The following is an 18767-nucleotide window of genomic DNA, read 5'->3' as shown; positions in this document are numbered from 1 at the left end:
TTCTACTTTAATCATAATATCTATTGTCCCTATAGAGGGTATGAATAAGGCAGCAATATACTTATACCACTGAAACACAGATCTTGGCCACCTAGCATGTAAATAAGGTAGATTTACCAGGGCTTGTTGTAGGTTAGGCTTTTGTTACACTGGCATTTATATCAAATGTAACCCTATGACCTGAATCTATTGACTGTAGGTCTGGCTTACACCCAGAGAGCAGGGAAAGATTATGATTGTGTCCCAGAAAAGAGCAGAGTGGTTTAAAATCTCCTTGGCGGAGCGGTGACAGCCACCAGGGAAGTCCATCCATCACAGACAGAGGCATAGCCCCACATACCCAACAGTTGGAAGAATTGTGGAAGTTGGCATAGGAATGTGCACGTTGATGAGACCAAGCAGCAGGAGTTGATTATGTGGCTTCATCCTCAAGGGGCTCGTCTGGGATCATCTTTTCCTTCTTCTTAAGGATGGTCTTAGTCTCTTGAGGGTCAGCGGGTTCCATCTGTGCAGTCAACTCAGCGTTTTCTGGGTCTGCGTGATATGTTCTCTTCACCCTCGTATGATGGATCCAAGGGACAATACCTGCAACTTTAACTGCAGTAGGGGTAGTTAGAATAACAGTATAAGGGCCCTTCCACCGAGGGGCTAGCAAATCAAGTTTCCAAACTTTGACCCATACTTGGTCACCAGGCATAAACTCATGAATCTGTTCCCCAAGGGGGAATGGCACCCTTTCTTGTACAAACTTAGTTACCCGATTTATTACCTTATCCAGTTCCATCTGCTACAAAATCCTATCCCCCCTTACCTGAGGCAAATTTGTTAACACCTGTCTTATTATGGGACGGGGCCTCCCATACACAATTTTGTACGGAGAAGACCCTTGGGACTGTGGCATCCTGAGTCTGAGCAGAGCAATCGGAAATAAGTCCATCCAGGAGCAGTCAGTCTCTATGATCCACTTGGAGAGTCTCTTTAATGGCCGGTTGGTTCATTCCACCATCTCAGAACTCTGGGCCTATATGCAGTGTGCAGTTTCCATTTGATGTTTATAGTTTTGTTTACTTGTTGTCCTAAATCAGCTACAAAAGCCGGGCCATTGTCTGATCCAATGCTGGTAGGAAATCCAAATCTGGGAACTATTTCCCTAAGCAGGCACCGGGCTACTTCTGATGTTCTTTCAGTCCAGGTAGGAAAGCTTCTACCCATCCCGAAAACGTACATACCATGACCAGCAGGTAATGGTAGTGTCGATGAGGTTTCATTTCAGTGAAGTCCACTCCCAGGTGTTCAAAGGGCAGTGTGCCTTTCAGCTGAATACCAGGAGGTTTTTGTCTGAACACCGAGAGGCAGCATTAACCTGTGGGCAGGCAGCATGGCCTAGGTGGGTCGCGTGGTGTGTTTGGCTTACCAGAGTGTGTGCCAGCTCCTCCAGTACCAACAATTTGCCACTTGGCAATTCCCACCATCCCTTTTCAGTCTTGATGGCCCCTTCCACTTTGGCTAACCTGACAGCCGTTGTCCTTGTTTTATGAGGCTAGTGCCATCAGTATATAGGACCCAACTAGGGTCTGGAACCTTGTGTCCTTCTTTCAAACAAACCTCAGAGACCTTACCTCTTCCTTGCAGATCTGTGCCTTCTTCTTCGACACCCGGTAACCTGCTTCCATCAGCAGCTGGAGCAGTGCTTTTGTCCCTTCCCAACATTTTTCCTTGGTCTCGGCAGCCAGCAGCAGGTCATCCCCATATTGTAGGAACCAATATCCATACTCTTCCAGATGGGATGAGTTCAGGTCAGAAGCCAAGGCTTCCCCAAAGATGGTTGGGGAATTTTTAAACCCTTGTAGGGGAGTCCAGATGAGCTGTTATTTGGTGCCCCCGACTGGATCTTCCCATTCAAAGGCAAAGATGGGCTGTGACGCTGGGGTGAGGTGTATGCAGAAGAAGGCATCCTTGAGATCTAGGCAAGTATAAACTTTAGTCCTTGGCGGGAGGAGGCTAAGTAAGGTATAGGGGTTTGGAATAGTGGGGTGTAAAGTCACAGTAGCCTAGTTGACTAGCCTGAGATCTTCTACAGGCCTATAGTCCTGTCCTTCTTCCTTTTTGACTGGCAGGATCGGTGTATTCCAAGCCGACTGGCACTCTACTAGAGTGCCCGCCTGTTTTAATCTATTGATGTGGGGCAGTATGCCAGCCCAAGCCTCTATCGGTAGCGGGTACTGGCGCTTTGTAACTGGGATGGTGCCTGGTTTGAGTTCTATTATCACTAGGGCTTGATGTTTAGCCAGCCTGGGGGGAGGGGGGTTATCTTCCACCCAGACCTCAGGGAATAATTGAGTTAGCTCTCTCTCATGCTCTCCTGGCCCACCTGATTCTTCCTTCAGAGGCTCATGCAACCTCCAGTCATCTTGGGGGGTCTTGAGAGAGAGAGCAAATAAGTCATAGTGCCCATCTGGAAGGTGGGCCTCTCCTCGGGAGAAAGTCACTTGTGCTCCTAGTTTAGAGAGCAAGTCTCTTCCCAACAGGGGTACTGGGACCTCAGAATGTAGAGGAATTCATGAATCTCTTGGTGCCCCGCCATCCGACATTTTCTGGGCTGGCAAAACGATTTACTCATCTCTTCTCCCGATACCCCAGCTACAGCGATAGTCTTTTTGGACAGTGGTGCCACAGGCTTTGTTACTACTGACAGTTCTGTTCCTGTATCCACCATGAAGTAACTGTTTGGTCCCCCACTTTTAAGGTTACCATGGGCTCTCGGGGACCTGATATCTCTGAGCCCTGGCAGCCCTATTTAATTTCCAAGCCAGCAAGCCCCACAGCTGCGGGAGCTTCCTCTTCTTTTCTTGCCCTAGGGAATTTATTCTTCCAGTGGCCAAAACCTCCGCACTAGGCACACTGGTTTGTCTGTAATGGGGCCTCCGTTAGAACCCGCTGAAGGACTGTCCTGTCCCTGGGGCAGAGGAGGTTTCCAGAGGGCCAGAGATAGACTTTCCCAGAGCAGCAGCTAGCATTGCAAACCTCTTGTCTGTTCCCTCCGGCTCTCTGGCAGAGCTCAGTCTCTGCTTAATTCCAACGTCTCCCTCCCCTTCCTGTCAAACTCACCGGGAAAAGCGGGTATAGCTTGGGCTGTTCGGCTGGAGCCGGATCCTGGAAGTGTTGGCCAGAGGCTTCTGCTACCAGATCGGAGCCTGCCAAGGTGGCGTCTCTACGACTGTGGGAGAGCTGGTGGAGGAGCAGCAGCTGCTGCAGGAACTTCACCTGGCCCTGGATCTGGAATTAAGGCGGCCTCCGTCCTGGTGGAGCACTGGGCCGGTGGGCGAGTCATCCAGTATGGGGGAGGGGCAGGTTATCCTTGTCCAAATCCTGCCAGATCCCAGAGGGAGAAGGGGGATCGGCGTGTCTTCACCTGCCGGTCAGCAAGGCCGAACCAGAACACAACGTGGTCCAAGACTGTTTCTACCTTAAAGTCCGTTCTGCCTTGGTGGGCTTGATCAGGTGAGGATGAAAACATAGATGGGTTAAATATCCCATGTCCCAGGCCGTCTCCGGAAAAGCCAGTTCATACTCACTTATGTATCCCCCTTCTTCTAGCCTGACAATTCCAAGGGGGTCAAGCATTTCACAGCAGACGGGACACCTCCTGGGGGAGGGCAGAATATGAACATACAACGACAAGTTTCCTATCCTAAAAATCCCCTGGCGATCACTGGTAATAATTTTCCCTGAGATGGAGTGGACACACCTCCTTAATGACCTTGGCAAATTCCCTTCCTAAGCCCTAGCACACTGGTCGACCTGTGTACCAAGGAATCGCCGCCTGCCTATTCCAGGCTCCTGTGGGTCCCCGCTCCTTCTAGTCCCTCCCAGGGGGGTGATCAGGCCCCCTCTTCCACCTGGGTTCCTCCTCACCTGAGCGCTCAGTTTCCCTGCTGCTGTCCACTACCTGCTAACATGAAAGGTCCAGGCATTGAGACCCAGAATCCCTCCAGAAGGGCAAGGCATCTTCCCCCTCTAGAAGATTCAAGCTGCAAGGCCTAGAAGAAGTCCCAAATGGGACTTGTCTCCTCAAAGTGAGGAGTTTCCTGGCCAATGCACCAAATGTTGTAGCCACGCGTTCTGGGAAACAAACTCACTCAGAAGGACAATGCAGATAGTGGAGTGCAGTTTATTACACCGGCGCGCCCAAGACACAGTCTCCTCTTAGCCAAGGACCCCGACCAGGTTTTGTGAAAACCTTATATACCCTAAGTGTACTTGCTCAAACCCACCTCCCCAAATTCCTTGAAACTAGTCTGGACAAGGTAAAGAGAGATAGGATCAAAGTTAACCCATGATTCCTGTGTCACAAGACTAGATAAACAGTGGATGTTTATCAGTAGGCCTGGGGTCATATCCTGATAAACATAATGGAATTTACCACTTTGTTCTGTTACAGAGATAATTAGCATACTCTTTTAGGCAAAGGAGAATCCAAGTACAAGTCTTGAGGCTCTTTTATCCAGGGGTCTGGTTTTCCATGGGTATGCCATTTCTATAGACACCGGACACAAAGTTCAGAGTCCTTTGGGAGGGTGACCATGCGTGTAGCCTAATGTTCGCAGCCAGGCCTAAGATGGAGTCCAGCTCTGTCTGTTTCCTTCTTCATCAGTTGATGCCTTCTGTTGAAGAGCTAATGGGTCTTACCGGAAGTTCCTGGAATAAGCAGTAAAGTTAATTTGGAACATTCATCTTCCTGGGCAAAAGTCTCTTGGAAAAATAAACTGACAATTGACCATCAACTCTCCCTATCCCTACTGAAGCCTTTCAGTTGATATATCCTATCTTGATTCACAAAGAATTTCTAGGCCAAATTTCTACCAGGGAGAGATGTAGAGAAGAAATAATATAATTGAGGATACCTCAGTTCAATCGCTCAGTTGTGTCCGACTCTTTGGGACCCCATGGACTGCAGCATGCCAGGCTTTCCTGTCCATCACCAACTCCCGGAGCGTACTCAAACTCTTGTCCATCGAGTTGGTGATGCCATCACTGAGGATACCTAGGTGCTTCTTTATCACGTATTACCAATGATCACCAGGCATATAAGGAGAATCTGCATGCAAAGAAAGACGAAAATAAGCAAAAAAAAAAAACAAAACAAAAGGTAACACAAGAAAAAAGAGATAATCCAGAGTACAAAGAGAAAGATCTAATATACTTTGAGATTCAGGAAGACAAAACATCCATAAAAAAAGAACAGGATGCTGTATGAAAGAGAAACAGAGAACAAGAATTATTTTGCAGGGACTAAAAATGTGGTTGCAAAAGTAAAATGTTCATTAGAAGGATTAAAACATAGAGTTGGGGGGGTGGATTTCTAAAAATAATAGAGCAAGGTGGCCCAGTGGTCCACAGGGGACCAGGTTCTCCTTGGTCTGGGAGGATTCCACGTGCTGGGAGGCCACTAAGCCCACGTGCTGCGACTACTGACGCCCACGAGCCCGAGAGCCCACGAGCCACAAGAGAAGCCACCACAATGAGAAGCCCGAACTCCAAACCAGAGTAGCCCCTGCTCACTGCAACTGGAGAAAGCCTGCACTCAGCAATGAAATCCCAGGACAGCCAAAATAAATAAATACAACTTGAAAAAATATAGAGAGCAAAAGAGTGACAAATGGAAATCAGAGAAGAGACAGCAAACACAGAAGACAAATCCAGAAGGATCGTACAACTATTAGGAACCCCAGAAAAATAATAATGAATAAATTGAAGGGAAGGAAAATATCTTAGAAAAGAATAAGAGATAACTTCAAGACTAAAACTAATGTCTCCATTCTGAAAGGGTTTATTGTGTGCTCAAGATAATGAATGAAAAATCATCTGTATCTAGATACTTCCTTATGAAATTTCAGAATATCAGGAATAAAGGGAAGATGATAAACATTCTAAAGAGAAAAACTATTCATCTCTAAAGGAACGAGAATCAAAATGGCCACAAACTTTGCATCAATAACACTGAATCCTAGAAGATTAAATGGAGAAATGCCTGTACAATTTTGAGAGAAATGAATTTCTATCTAGAATTCTATATCCAGTCAAACACATACATAAAGGCTTGTTTTGACGTGCAGAGTTGGCTTCTACACTCCTAGAAAGTTGAGGGTGTATACCAGGAAATGTGGTAGCGAACCAGAAAGAAGACAAAATAGGACACAGGAAGCAGCGGATCTAAGCCCAAAGATCAGTGCATGAAGATGCCAGGATGATGACTGTGGAGCAAACTTAAGGAGTAATGGGTTCTAATTGGAGGAAGAGGCAAATGGAGCTTGAACTGAATAAATGGTGTGAACAATCACTTGGGGGAAAAAAAAGATATGGTATATGTAAGGAATACAAGAAGAAAGAAAAGTCATCAGAATCTCTAGGAAAAGGCCAAAACTGAAAAAGAAATTCTTGATATAAACGATAGGCAAGTTATAATATGACATGATGGTGTTTAACTGACCTAGTATTAATTTAATTGAATTGACCATGTGCTTGAAACATTCTCCTGGGTTGTAGAATTGAAGGCAAGGTATAGAAAATACATACACACTGAGGAAACCAGAAGGGAAAGAGACACGTGTACCCCAATGTTCATCGCAGCACTGTTTATAATAGCCAGGACATGGAAGCAACCTAGATGTCCATCAGCAGATGAATGGATAAGAAAGCTGTGGTACATATACACAATGGAGTATTACTCAGCCATTAAAAAGAATACATTTGAATCAGTTCTAATGAGGTGGATGAAACTGGAGCCTATTATACAGAGTGAAGTAAGCCAGAAGGAAAAACATAAATACAGTATACTAACGCATATATATGGAATTTAGAAAGATGGTAACAATAACTCTGTATACGAGACAGCAAAAGAGACACTGATGTATAGAACAGTCTTATGGACTCTGTGGGAGAGGGAGAGGGTGGGAAGATTTGGGAGAATGGCATTGAAACATGTAAAATATCATGTAGGAAACGAGTTGCCAGTCCAGGTTCGATGCACGATGCTGGATGCTTGGGGCTGGTGCACTGGACGGCCCAGAGGGATGGTATGGGGAGGGAGGAGGGAGGAGGGTTCGGGATGGGGAACACATGTATACCTGTGGCGGATTCATTTTGATATTTGGCAAAACTAATACAATTATGTAAAGTTTAAAAATAAAATAAAATTAAATATACAAATCCAAAAAAAAAAAAAGAAAATATAATCCTGCCCATTGTTTGGCCTGAGTGCGATCAGTATTGACAAGTACTGTTCATTAGACCTCAACCTTTAGAATCAATGTAGAAAAATCTGGAAGATTTTGTTTTGGTGGCTGGAATGATTGTAAATACTCAAAATCTTGAGTATGTAAATGAAAGGCTGGGGAAAATTTGCATGTGGAAGTGTGGAGAGAATGAGGAGTTATAAACTGGCCTCTCACTAGAGATACCAAGGAAAAGAGATGGAACTAAAATATAATAATTTATTTGAAAGCAAAAATAGGGAAATCCTTAGTGGTCCAGTAGTTAGGGGGCTTCTTCCCTCATGGCTCAGATGGTAAAGAATCTGCCTGCAACACAGGAAGTGAGAGATCGATGAAGGTGAAGGTGAAGGTGAAAGTCTCTCAGTCGTGTCTGAGACTCTTTGTGATCTCATGGCCTTAGTCCATGGAATTCTCCAGGCCAGAATACTGGAGTGAGTAGCATTTCCCTTCTCCAGGTGATCTTCCCAACCCAGGGATGGAACCCAGAATCTCCCGCAGGTGGATTCTTTACCAGCTAAGCCCAAGAATACTGGAGTGGGTAGCCTATCCCTTCGCCAGTGGATCTTCCCGACCCAGGAATCAAACCAGGGTCTCCTGCATCGCAGGTGGATTCTTTACCAACTGAGCTATGAGGGAAGCCCAAGACAGGAGACCTGGGTTCAGTCCCTGGGTCAGGAGGATCCCCTGGAGACGGGAATGGCTACCTACTCCAGTAATCTTGCCTGGAGAATTCCATGGACAGAGGAACCTGGCAGGCTGCAGTCCATGGGGTCGCAAAGAGTCAGGGACTAACATTTTCACCTTCCAGTGGTTAGAACCCTGTATTTTTATTACCAAGGGCCAGGGGTTCAATCCCTGGTCAAGGAATTAAGATCCCACAAGCCGTGAGGTCTGGCCAAAAAATTAAATTAAAAATAATAATAAAAATGAAAACAAAATAATAATATAGATAGTCATCATTGGGAAGAAGAGAGGAAGAGGGAATGTAAATGAGTTAAATGCCTCATGTTTTATATTGGAACGTCAATAGTCACTGAAATCAGAATACAAAGAAATAAAGTATGGGCATTTGAGCTAGGATTTTTGGAAATAGCTTCCAGAAGAAACAAAAATAGAAACTGTTAAAAAGGGTTGCCTCTAGGTCGAGGGAGTGGGGTGGGCTGGAACAGGATGGGCAGGGGTGAGGCTCTTTTGTTTCTCAGGGTAATGGCCTCTGTTCTGCTTGATTCCTTATCAGTGAATGCAGCATTTTATTTGGAAAAAGAGAGAAATTGCAAATCTGGAAGCCTTGCTGAGGAGAGAAAGTCATTTCCCACCTGGGCCAGGTCTGTGATCACACCTGCTAGTGGAAAAAAGCAGGTTTGGACCCTTGGAGACAGCAGATCACCCTCAGAGCCTTTAACTTGAGCTTGAAAAATTAATTCAATGCACTTAACCTTTTTGTTCTTGGTTTGCGGCCAAAATTAAAATTAACTTGCATTTTTCTGGACACTGATCGGAAGTGACTTGGGAAATGTGTAGGAAAAATACTGAGAGGAAATCTGCCAGTGTGGGTTTTTTTTCTTTGTCTTTTTACGCTTTTCTTCTCAAGTTTTCTACAATTATGATGAGGGGAAATGAGATTTTCTTTTTTAAAGAGGCCCAGTTTTATTAATACCACTTCAGTGCAAAGAAGGAATTTCACATGGTCTGTAAGGGTGGCGGCTGTCTGCTTTGCTGGCCACCATATTTTCAGCACCAGCAAAAGCTTGCTGAAAGAATAAATACAATCTAACCTCATGGGCTGGCAGTGACCAGGGAATATTTATTGGTGGGAGCAGCCTGGGAGTGGAGAGTAACAAGCCTGACTGAGAAGGTTCCTAGGAGGGGGAACTTGTGATGCTATACCTGGAACAATCCCAGGCAACAGGAATGAATTGGTACCAAGCCTAGGAGAGGACTAGCTATTCATAACCACCCTCCCAAGCCACCACCCCACACACTTCTGGTCAAAATTTGTATGCTCAAAACCTAATCAATTAAGAAAACAACTGAAATCCTCCACTCCTATTCCCCATCCTCAGCCTTCCCCAGACATTCAAAACCATCCCTTTGCTGATGATTCCTGGCCCTCCCTCCTACGCCTCCCCCCACCCATCAGCCAGCTGAACCAATGCTCCACCAAAGACCTCTCCTCCTTTTTTAAAAAAATTATTTATTTTTAATTGGAGGATAATTGCTTTACAATGTTATGTTGGTTTATGCCATACATCAACATGAATCAGCCATAGGTATACACATGTCCCACCCCTCTAGGTTGTCAGAGAGCACCCGGATTTGAGCTTCCTGTCATAGAGCAAATTCCCATTGGTTGCCTATTTTACATATGGTCATATATATATATATTTCTATGCTACATTCTCAGTTCATCCCAGCGTCTCCTTCCCTTACTGTGTACACAAGTCTGTTTTCTATATCTTAATCTCCATTCAGTACAGTTGAGTTCAGTTCAGTTCAGTCGCTCAGTCATGTCCAACTCTTTGCGACCCCATGAATTGCAGCACACCAGGCCTCCCTGTTCATCACTAACTCCCGGAGTTCACTCAAACTCACATCCATTGAGTCGGTGATGCCATCCAGCCATCTCATCCTCTGTCATCCCCTTCTCCTCCTGCCGCCAATCCCTCCCAGCATCAGAGTCTTTTCCAATGAGTCAACTCTTCTCATGAGGTGGCCAAAGTACTGGAGTTTCAGCTTTAGCATCATTCCTTTGAAAGAACACCCAGGACTGATCGCTTTTAGAATGGACTGTTTGGATCTCCTTGCAGTCCAAGGGACTCTCAAGAGTCTTCTCCAACACCACAGTTCAAAAACATCAATTCTTAAGTGCTCAGCTTTCTTCACAGTCCAACACTCACATCCATACATGACCACAGGAAAAACCATAGCCTTGACTAGACGGACCTTTGTTGGCAAAGTAATGTTTTTGCTTTTGAATATGCTATCTAGGTTGGTCATAACTTTCCTTCCAAGGAGTAAGCATCTTTTAATTTCATGGCTGCAGTCACCATCTGCAGTGATTTTGGAGCCCCCCAAAATAAAGTCTGACACTGTTTCCACTGTTTCCCCATCTATTTCCCATAAAGTGATGGGACCAGATGCCATGATCTTAGTTTTCTGAATGTTGAGCTTTAAGCCAACTTTTTCACTCTCCACTTCCACTTTCATCAAGAGGCTTTTGAGTTCCTCTTCACTTTCTGCCATAAGGGTGGTGTCATCTGCATGTCTGAAGTTACTGATATTTATCCCAGCAATCTTGATTCCAGCTTGTACTTCTTCCAGCTCAGCATTTCTCATGATGTACTCTGCATATAAGTTAAATAAGCAGGGTGACAATATACAGCCTTGACGTACTCCTTTGCCTATTTGGAACCAGCCTGTTGTTCCATGTCCAGTTCTAACTGCTGCTTCCTGACCTGCATACAGGTTTCTCAAGCGGCACGTCAGGTGGTCTGGTATTCCCATCTCTTTCAGAATTTTCCACAGTTTATTGTGATCCACACAGTCAAAGGCTTTGGCATAGTCAATAAAGCAGAAATAGATGTTTTTCTGGAACTCTCTTGCTTTTTCCATGATCCAGCAGATGTTGGCAATTTGATCTCTGGTTCCTCTGCCTTTTCTAAAACCAGCTTGAACATCAGGAAGTTCACGGTTCACATATTGCTGAAGCCTGGCTTGGAGAATTTTGAGCATTACTTGACTAGTGTGTGAGATGAGTGCAATTGTGCGGTAGTTTGAGCATTCTTTAGCATTGCCTTTCTTTGGGATTGGAATGAAAACTGACCTTTTCCAGTCCTGTGGCCACTGCTGAGTTTTCCAAATTTGCTGGCATATTGACTACAACACTTTCACAGCATCATCTTTCAGGATTTGAAATAGTTCAACTGGAGTTCTATCAGCTCCACTAGTCTTTGTTCATAGTGATGCTTTCTAAGGCCCACTTGACTTCACATTCCAGGATGTTTGGCTTTAGGTGAGTGATCACACCATCGTGATTATCTTGGTCGTGAAGATCTTTTTTGTACAGTTCTTCTGTGTATTCTTCCCACCTCTTCTTAATATCTTCTGCTTCTGTTAGGTCCATACCATTTCTGTCCTTTATCGAGCCCATCTTTGCATGAAATGTTCCCTTGGTATCTCTAATTTTCTTGAAGAGATCTCTAGTCTTTCCCATTCTGTTGTTTTCCTCTATTTCTTTGCATTGATCGCTGAAGAAGGCTTTCTTATCTCTTCTTGCTATTCTTTGGAACTCTGCATTCAGATGCTTATATCCTCCCTTTTCTCCTTTGCTTTTTGCTTCTCTTCTTTTCACAGCTATTTGTAAGGTCTCCCCAGACAGCCATTTTACTTTTTTGCATTTCTTTCCCATGGGGATGATCTTGATCCCTGTCTCCTGTACAATGTCACAAACCTCAGTCCATAGTTCATCAGGCACTCTATCAGATCTAGTCCCTTAAATCTATTTCTCACTTCTGCTGTATAATCATAAGGGATTTGATTTACATCATACCTGAATGGTCTAGTGGTTTTCCCTACTTTCTTCAATTTAAGTCTGAATTTGGCAATAAGGAGCTCAGTCATCTCCATTACTGGTCTGCAACTAGTTCATCAGTAGCATCTTTCTAGATTCCACATATATGCATTAATATGCAGGAGTTGTTTTTCTCTTTGTGACTTACTTCACTTTACATAATAGCCTCTAGGTTCATCTACCTCATTAGAATTGATTCAAATGTGTTCCTTTTCATGGCTGAGTAATATTCCATTGTATATATGTACAACACCTTCTTTATCTATACATCTGTGGATGGACATCTAGGTTGCTTCCATGTCCTAGCTATTGTAAATAGTATTGCAGTGAACACCGGGGTACATTTGTCCTTTTCAATTATGGTTTCCTCAGGGTATACCCCCAGTCATGGGATTGCTGGAAGACCACTCCCTTTTACTCACCTCAGCAGATATACCTTAGCCCACATCTTACTTCTTCGTAGTGTCTTTGTTTTTCACTCTCATTCTGAAGCCCTCTTTCCTTGGCCTCTACCTCTTTGGCTTCTCATTTCCTTCATTAGTCATTTTAAGGAAGATAAATGCACTATCCTTAAGTTGGTTCATTCATTTCTTTTACCAAACTTGGTATCATAAATTGAGCTGATACAGAAATTTCACACTTGATACTGAATTCACTCCAAAGTATTTTAAATTGGAACTGGTTTTAGCTTTTGATTTATTTTTAGTATTCATTTATTTTTGGTTGCCCTGAGTCTTCGTTGCAGCTCGAGGGCTTAGTTGCCCTGTAGCGTGTGGGATCTTAGTTGTCCGACCAGAGATTGAACCCATGTCCCCTGCATTGGAAGGTGGATCCTTCACCACTGGACCACCAGAGAAGTCCAGCTTTTTATTCTGAAACTTTATTTTGGACAATTTTAAACCTACAGAAAAGTTGCGAGTATAGTACAATGAGGGTTTCCCTCACAGCTCAGTGGTAAAGAATGTGCCTGCCAATGCAGGAGACGTGGGTTCGAACCCACTCAGAAAGAGCCCCTGAGGAAGGAAACGGCAACTCACTCCAATATTCTCGCCTGGAAAATTCCACTGATAGAGGAGGCTGGCAGGCTATAGTCCATGGGGTATAAAAGAGTCAGGCACGACTTAGCGACTAAACAACAATAGTGTAATGACCACCCTTAGACCTTCCCCTGTATTCACCAATGGCCAGCTTTTTCCCACATTGATTTTACCTTTCTCTTCACATATACACATTAATATACTTCATCTTCTTATTCTTATTGATACATGTAAGAGTAAGTAGCAGGTATTGCAGGCTTTTACCCTACATAGTTCAGCTTGGCTCTCCTAAGAACAAAGATTTTATTTAAATAAATTCTTTTATTTTTTATTTATTTATTTGTGGGGCCGTGCCATGCAGCTTGCAGGATCTTAGTTCCCAGATGACTAGGCACTGAACTCCGGGCCATGGCAGTGAAAGCACCAAGTCTTAACCACTGGATGGCTAGGGAACTCCCAGAGGTTTTCTCTTCCTTAACTACAATGTAACTATCAAATCTGGATACTTAATATCTGGACAACACCACTGGGGCGTCCCATGTGGCACAGTGGTAAAGAATCTGCCTGCTCATGCAGGAGATGCCAGAGACTCAAGAGACTTGGGTTCGATCCCTGGGTCGGGAAGATCCCGTGGAGTAGGAATTGGCAACTTGTTCCAGTATTCTTGCCCAGAAAATTTCCTGCAGAGAGGAACCTGCCAGGCTACGTTCATTGGGTCGCAAAGAATCAGACACGACTGAGTGACTGAGTGACTGAGCGCATACACACACACACAATATCATTATCTTGTGTAAAATCTACATTCAAGTTTCCCTGATTGTCTCAATAATGTGTGTTATAGCAATTGTTTCTTCTGATCCAGGATCACAGGTCACAGTGTCATGCCTTTTTAGGCTCCTTTTATTGAGACTGGTTTCTTGGCCTTGTTTTGTCTTTCACGACATTGTTTTTGTGTCCAGGTTGCTGGTTTACAGATGCTGTAAAGGAAAAACTCACTTCCTGTTGTGTGTCTCCTCTACTGTCAGTACTCCTACTACTCCACTTCACTTCTGACACCAGATGTACACTTTTCCCACACATCAGGCATTTCCATGACACCACCTGAGTTTCCTACAATTTAACTCCAATTCCAGCACCATCTACCTAGAGATAGCATAGATCCCGCAGGTTAAGGGCTCAGTCCTGTAAGACTATCCCCTCCCCATATGCTTGAGACACCAATGGAAAGTGTAGGTTGATACCATGCTCATGACCAACCAGCTATGAAGCAGTGGTTAATTAATCACTGATTAATTTGCTAATAGGTTCACAGAGCTCAAGAAAACCATTTACTTACTAGATTATCAGTTTATTACAGAAGGATACAACTCAGGAACAGCCGATGGAAGAGATGTACAGAGCAAGGTATGTAGGAAGAGGCATGCACCCTCCAGGCTCCTCCAAATGTCCATTGAACCCAGAAGCTCTATAAACCTGGTCCTTTTGCAGTTTTATGGAGACATTTTTACATAGACATGATTGATCAAATCATCAGCCATTGGTGCTTGAACTCCATCTCTAGCCTTTCCCTGGAAGTTTGGGATTGAAAGTCCAACCCTCTAATCACATGACTGGTTTCCCTGGTAACCCGCCCCCATCCCCAGAGGCTTTCCAAAAGTCACTCCATTAACCTAAACTCACCTGTGGTAGAAAGGGGTTTGTTATGACACTTGTTATGACACATTCTTTGCACCTTTATGGCCCTGGCATTTTTTCAGAACCCAAGGACAAAAGACCAAATGCTAAAAGAAGAGATATTCCCATTGCTCTTATGGATTGGGAAATTCCAAGGGCTTTAGGCACTCTGGGCCAGAAATGGAGACAAAGATGAAATATATATTTCTTATTATAAAACAAAATACCACAGAACATCCCTTATTTTTTTCTTTATTTTAATGAATAAATCCGATTGCACATTTTTGGCAGCGAAGACCTAGAAACGCTGTAATGTCCTTCCTGGTGCCTCATACCAGGAGGCACAGGTCATAGTTCATCCCGTTAGTGGTGATGTTAACTTCTATCCCTTGGTTAAGGTCATGTGTGCCAGGCTCCTCCACTCTAAAGTTACATTTATCATTTTTGAAATGAATGAATAGTCTGTAGAGGGAATTCCCTGATGATCTAATGGTTAGGACTCTGCTTCCACTGCAGGGGTTGTGGGCTTGATCCCTGCTGGGGGAACTAAGATCCCACAGGCCACATGAAAAAAAAAAAAATCTGTGGAAAGACATTGGAGACCCTATAAATATCCTGTCCTCCAACAAACTTTTGTCTGAAGATTTTAACATCCTTTAATGATTCTTGCCTGAATCAATTATTACTGCTACTGCTGCTAAGTTGCTTCAGTCGTGTCCAACTCTGTGCAACCCCACAGACAGCAGCCCACCAGGCTCAGCCATCCCTGGGATTCTCCAGGCAAGAACACTGGAGTGGGTTGCCATTTCCTTCTCCAATGCACGAAAGGGAAAAGTGAAAGTGAAGTCGCTCAGTCGTGTTCAACTCCTAGCGACCCCATGGACTGCAGCCCACCAGGCTCCTCCATCCATGGGATTTCCAGGCAAGAGTACTGGAGTGGGGTGCCACAATTATTACTAGGTTGGTTTAAAGACGTGGACTTCATAATTGTCCCTCTGTATTTATAGACTACAGTATACTATAAATTCTCTTTCCCCCAACTTATTTGTCTTTAGTTTTAGGATAACCATGTGCCCATTAGTTACGTATTGTTTCATGTATTATAACCTATTAAGTCATCCTCCATTTCAATATTTATATTGTCCAGATTCATCCAGTGGGAGATTTTTCATTTGATCCCTGAACCCTCTTTAGTTTTTGAGCCTTTCCTTCTTGTTGTCCTTATTCTCTTCCTCTTCGCCTTCTCCTCCCCTTTCTCTTTCTTCTCCCCACCCCCCGCACCTCTCTCTTCCAGGTGCCCTTTGTACTTCCTCTCTACCAGCCCTGGGAGTTCTTCAAAGAACTCTGTTTCCTATCACAGAGAGGTCTATGAGAAACCAAGATCTAAGCACAAAGTAAAGTCAGCAGTTTGGGAAATACTACTGTTTCTAGACCCTTTATCAGACATAGATAGGATACATACCATATAATACATTCCTATGACGCTTTTCCTTGCGGTCTAACACCACAAGGTTCTTCCTCATCCTCCCTCCAACAGTTGTATCCCCTTCACATCCCCAGCATTACTCTTGATCACAATGCTGTGTTTCTATCATTGCACTTGACCCAACTGATTTATTTCTTGGTGGTCCCATGTGACATGTGGGAATATTAGTTCCCCAACCAGGGATCGAACCCAGGGCCCCTGAGTTGGAAGCGTGGAGTCCTAACCACTGGACCAGCAGGGAAGTCCAGGCAAAATTCATATGCATTGGGCATCCCCTCACTGGAGTGTGAAGTTCTTTGTGCTATGGACCATTGTATCTCCAGTGCCTTATTTCTTGCCAGGCACACAGTAACGCACTCCATGTATTTGTTGAATAAATGGCTACTTTTCCTTGGTTGGTCCCAGGGAATTCTCCAAAGGATTCTGCCTGGACCTTTTGGGTCCCTCTGCATCCTTTGACGGTTAGGGCCTGGCTCTGAATTCCAGCTGCCTGTGTTTATCTTATCACATCACTGTCCCTCCACATTTTCATCTGTTGACTTATCTGACTCCCTATTGTCAGCTTCATGGGTACAGGGGCTGTGATCAATTTATCTTTGTTTCCCTACCCCAGCTAATGCCTCACGCATAGTAGATGCTCCATAGACACTCATTGTATGAATGAGTGATTTTGCCAGGAAGTGAAGGTACCAGAATTCAAACCTGGGACTCCCACGTGGCCCCTTGCCCTATGTGTCCCATCAGTTCCCAGAGGAGGGGAAAGAAGTACTGGCCTTGAAGACTGGGTAGGATTTGATGAGTAGAGAAGAAGGATCAGCCTTCCAAGGTTAGATGAGCAATGATTAGCCTGACTCTCATCTGCGCCTTTGACTTTGTACCTTCTCTATTTCAGGGTTTCTGTCATAAGGTCATGGTTGTTGTTGTTTAAATTTTTTTTATTTGGCTGCATCAGGTCTTAGTTGGGGCACACGGGATCTTCCTTGCCTCGTGCCACACCTTTTGCTGTGGTGCTCAGGTCCTGGAGCATGCAGGCTTAGTTGCACCAAGGCTTGCAGGAAATTAGCTCCCTAACCACGGATCGAAGCTGCATCACCTGCATTGCAAGGCTGATTTGTAACCACTGGACCGCCAGGGAAGTCCCCACAAGGCTTTTACTTTTATCCTCAGCTCTCCGTCCATTTCATAGCTGCCTCAGCGTAAGACTCAGCCCAGATGGTACTGAATGTCAGGAGGGGGCCAGGCTCCTGGGTGGTGTGTGCTCTGGACACCACTCTCTGGCCTAGCTCTGTGGCCTGAGGCTCAGACTTGGCTACGTTGGCAACATGGAGATTGACCTGATAACTAATATGGTCAATCTAGTTTGGCCCCTGGCCCTTGGCACCTACCTCAGCCTTGGCCCTGAGCTGCAGCTTGACTCAGTTCTAGCTTCGCTGCAATGGCTCAGACCATCTGGCCTCCCTCCAAGCAGGAGAAAACGGTAAAAGCAAACACAAGTCCTGATACTTCGTTGGCAGCCACCTCAGACCCTTTTGGGGAAGGCAAATGTAAACGCACGAGTCAGTCAGTCAAAAACAAAAAAATACACTTGTGGTGTCTGCCAACAGCCATTGACCCTCTGGCTGGAAGTGGGCCTGGAAATGGAAAACCTGGATTCTGGTCTCACTGGCTTCAGATCTTTGGTAAGGCCTCAGATGAACCGTCCAGCTTTTGGAGTCTCAAATGGTAAAACGTGCTGAAAGAAATCAGGCCTGAAGCCAGGTGGGTGAGGGGAATCCTGCTAGAGGGGAGAGTGGGATCACATCATGGCATTCTTTTCTTGAACGTATTTATTTGTTTGAGCACACCACATGTAGGGGCTTCAGTCTTCACTGTGGCAAACCGGATCCTTAGTTGCAACATGCAAACTCTTGGTTGCAGCATGTGGGATCTAGTTCCCTGACCGGGGATCAAACCTCGGCCCCTCATTGGGAGTACAGAGTATTAGCCACTGGACCCCCAAGGCAGTCCATGGCATACTTTCAAGCAGTGTGTTTTGTTGTCGAAGAATTGCTTGCAAAAACTCGATGGACATGAGCCTGAACAAGCTCCAGGAGCTGGTGATGGACAGGGAAGCCTGGCGTACTGCTGTCCATGGGGTCACAAAGAGTCGGACACAACTGAGCAACTGAACTGAACTGAATTGCTTGAGGTCAAGATATCGTGGACAAAACCTAATTTACACGTGCAGCTGCTTAAGGAACAAGCTCTATTATATATCATTAAAAGAGCAAATATGGAAACACACATGTAAACACACACACACGTAACTTGCATAAGCGCAGCCTATGTTTCTAGAAGGAAACACAGGAGATTGGTACCAGGGTTCTCCCTGCAGCAGAAGAGCTGGGAATCTGAGCGTCTGCGGTGAGAGAGAATTTTTGCCATAGATTTCTATAGCCATGTGTATGTGTCATCTGGTCTAAACAAATGAATACAGTAAGGAAAGAATTGGCACCACAGTTTTTAAAATCTGTGTTTCCAAATCTTTCTTCAGTTTAAATCTAACTCGTCTATGTAATTATATATACCCTCACAAATTTGACACTCGCATGCAGAGAGACAAAGGTTTATATGTTATCTCAGGTGGCCCAGTGGGTAAAGAATCCACCTGCAATGCAGGAGATGATGCGGGTTTGATTCCTAGGTCAGGAAGATCTCCTGGAGGAGGCCACGACAACTCCCTCCAG

The 18767-nt window shown here is 44.7% G+C and overlaps 1 long non-coding RNA gene across 1 annotated transcript in view; it reads right to left on the bottom strand.

The window, feature by feature from the left end:
* Positions 1–4157: 4157 nt before the first annotated feature.
* The window catches only part of LOC133231425 (uncharacterized), a 30691-nt gene continuing 16081 nt past the window's right edge, over positions 4158–18767 (bottom strand). Inside the window, exons 2-3 of the long non-coding RNA XR_009731136.1 lie at positions 4905–5098; positions 4158–4698 (exon numbers count right to left, since the gene is read on the bottom strand). This is a non-coding gene — a long non-coding RNA (uncharacterized LOC133231425). The remainder of the gene's footprint in view (positions 4699–4904; positions 5099–18767) is intronic.

Source organism: Bos javanicus, chromosome 19, assembly GCF_032452875.1.
Source record: "Bos javanicus breed banteng chromosome 19, ARS-OSU_banteng_1.0, whole genome shotgun sequence".
NCBI classification, from domain to species: Eukaryota; Metazoa; Chordata; class Mammalia; order Artiodactyla; family Bovidae; genus Bos; species Bos javanicus.
This window is presented reverse-complemented; position numbering and strand designations above follow the sequence as displayed.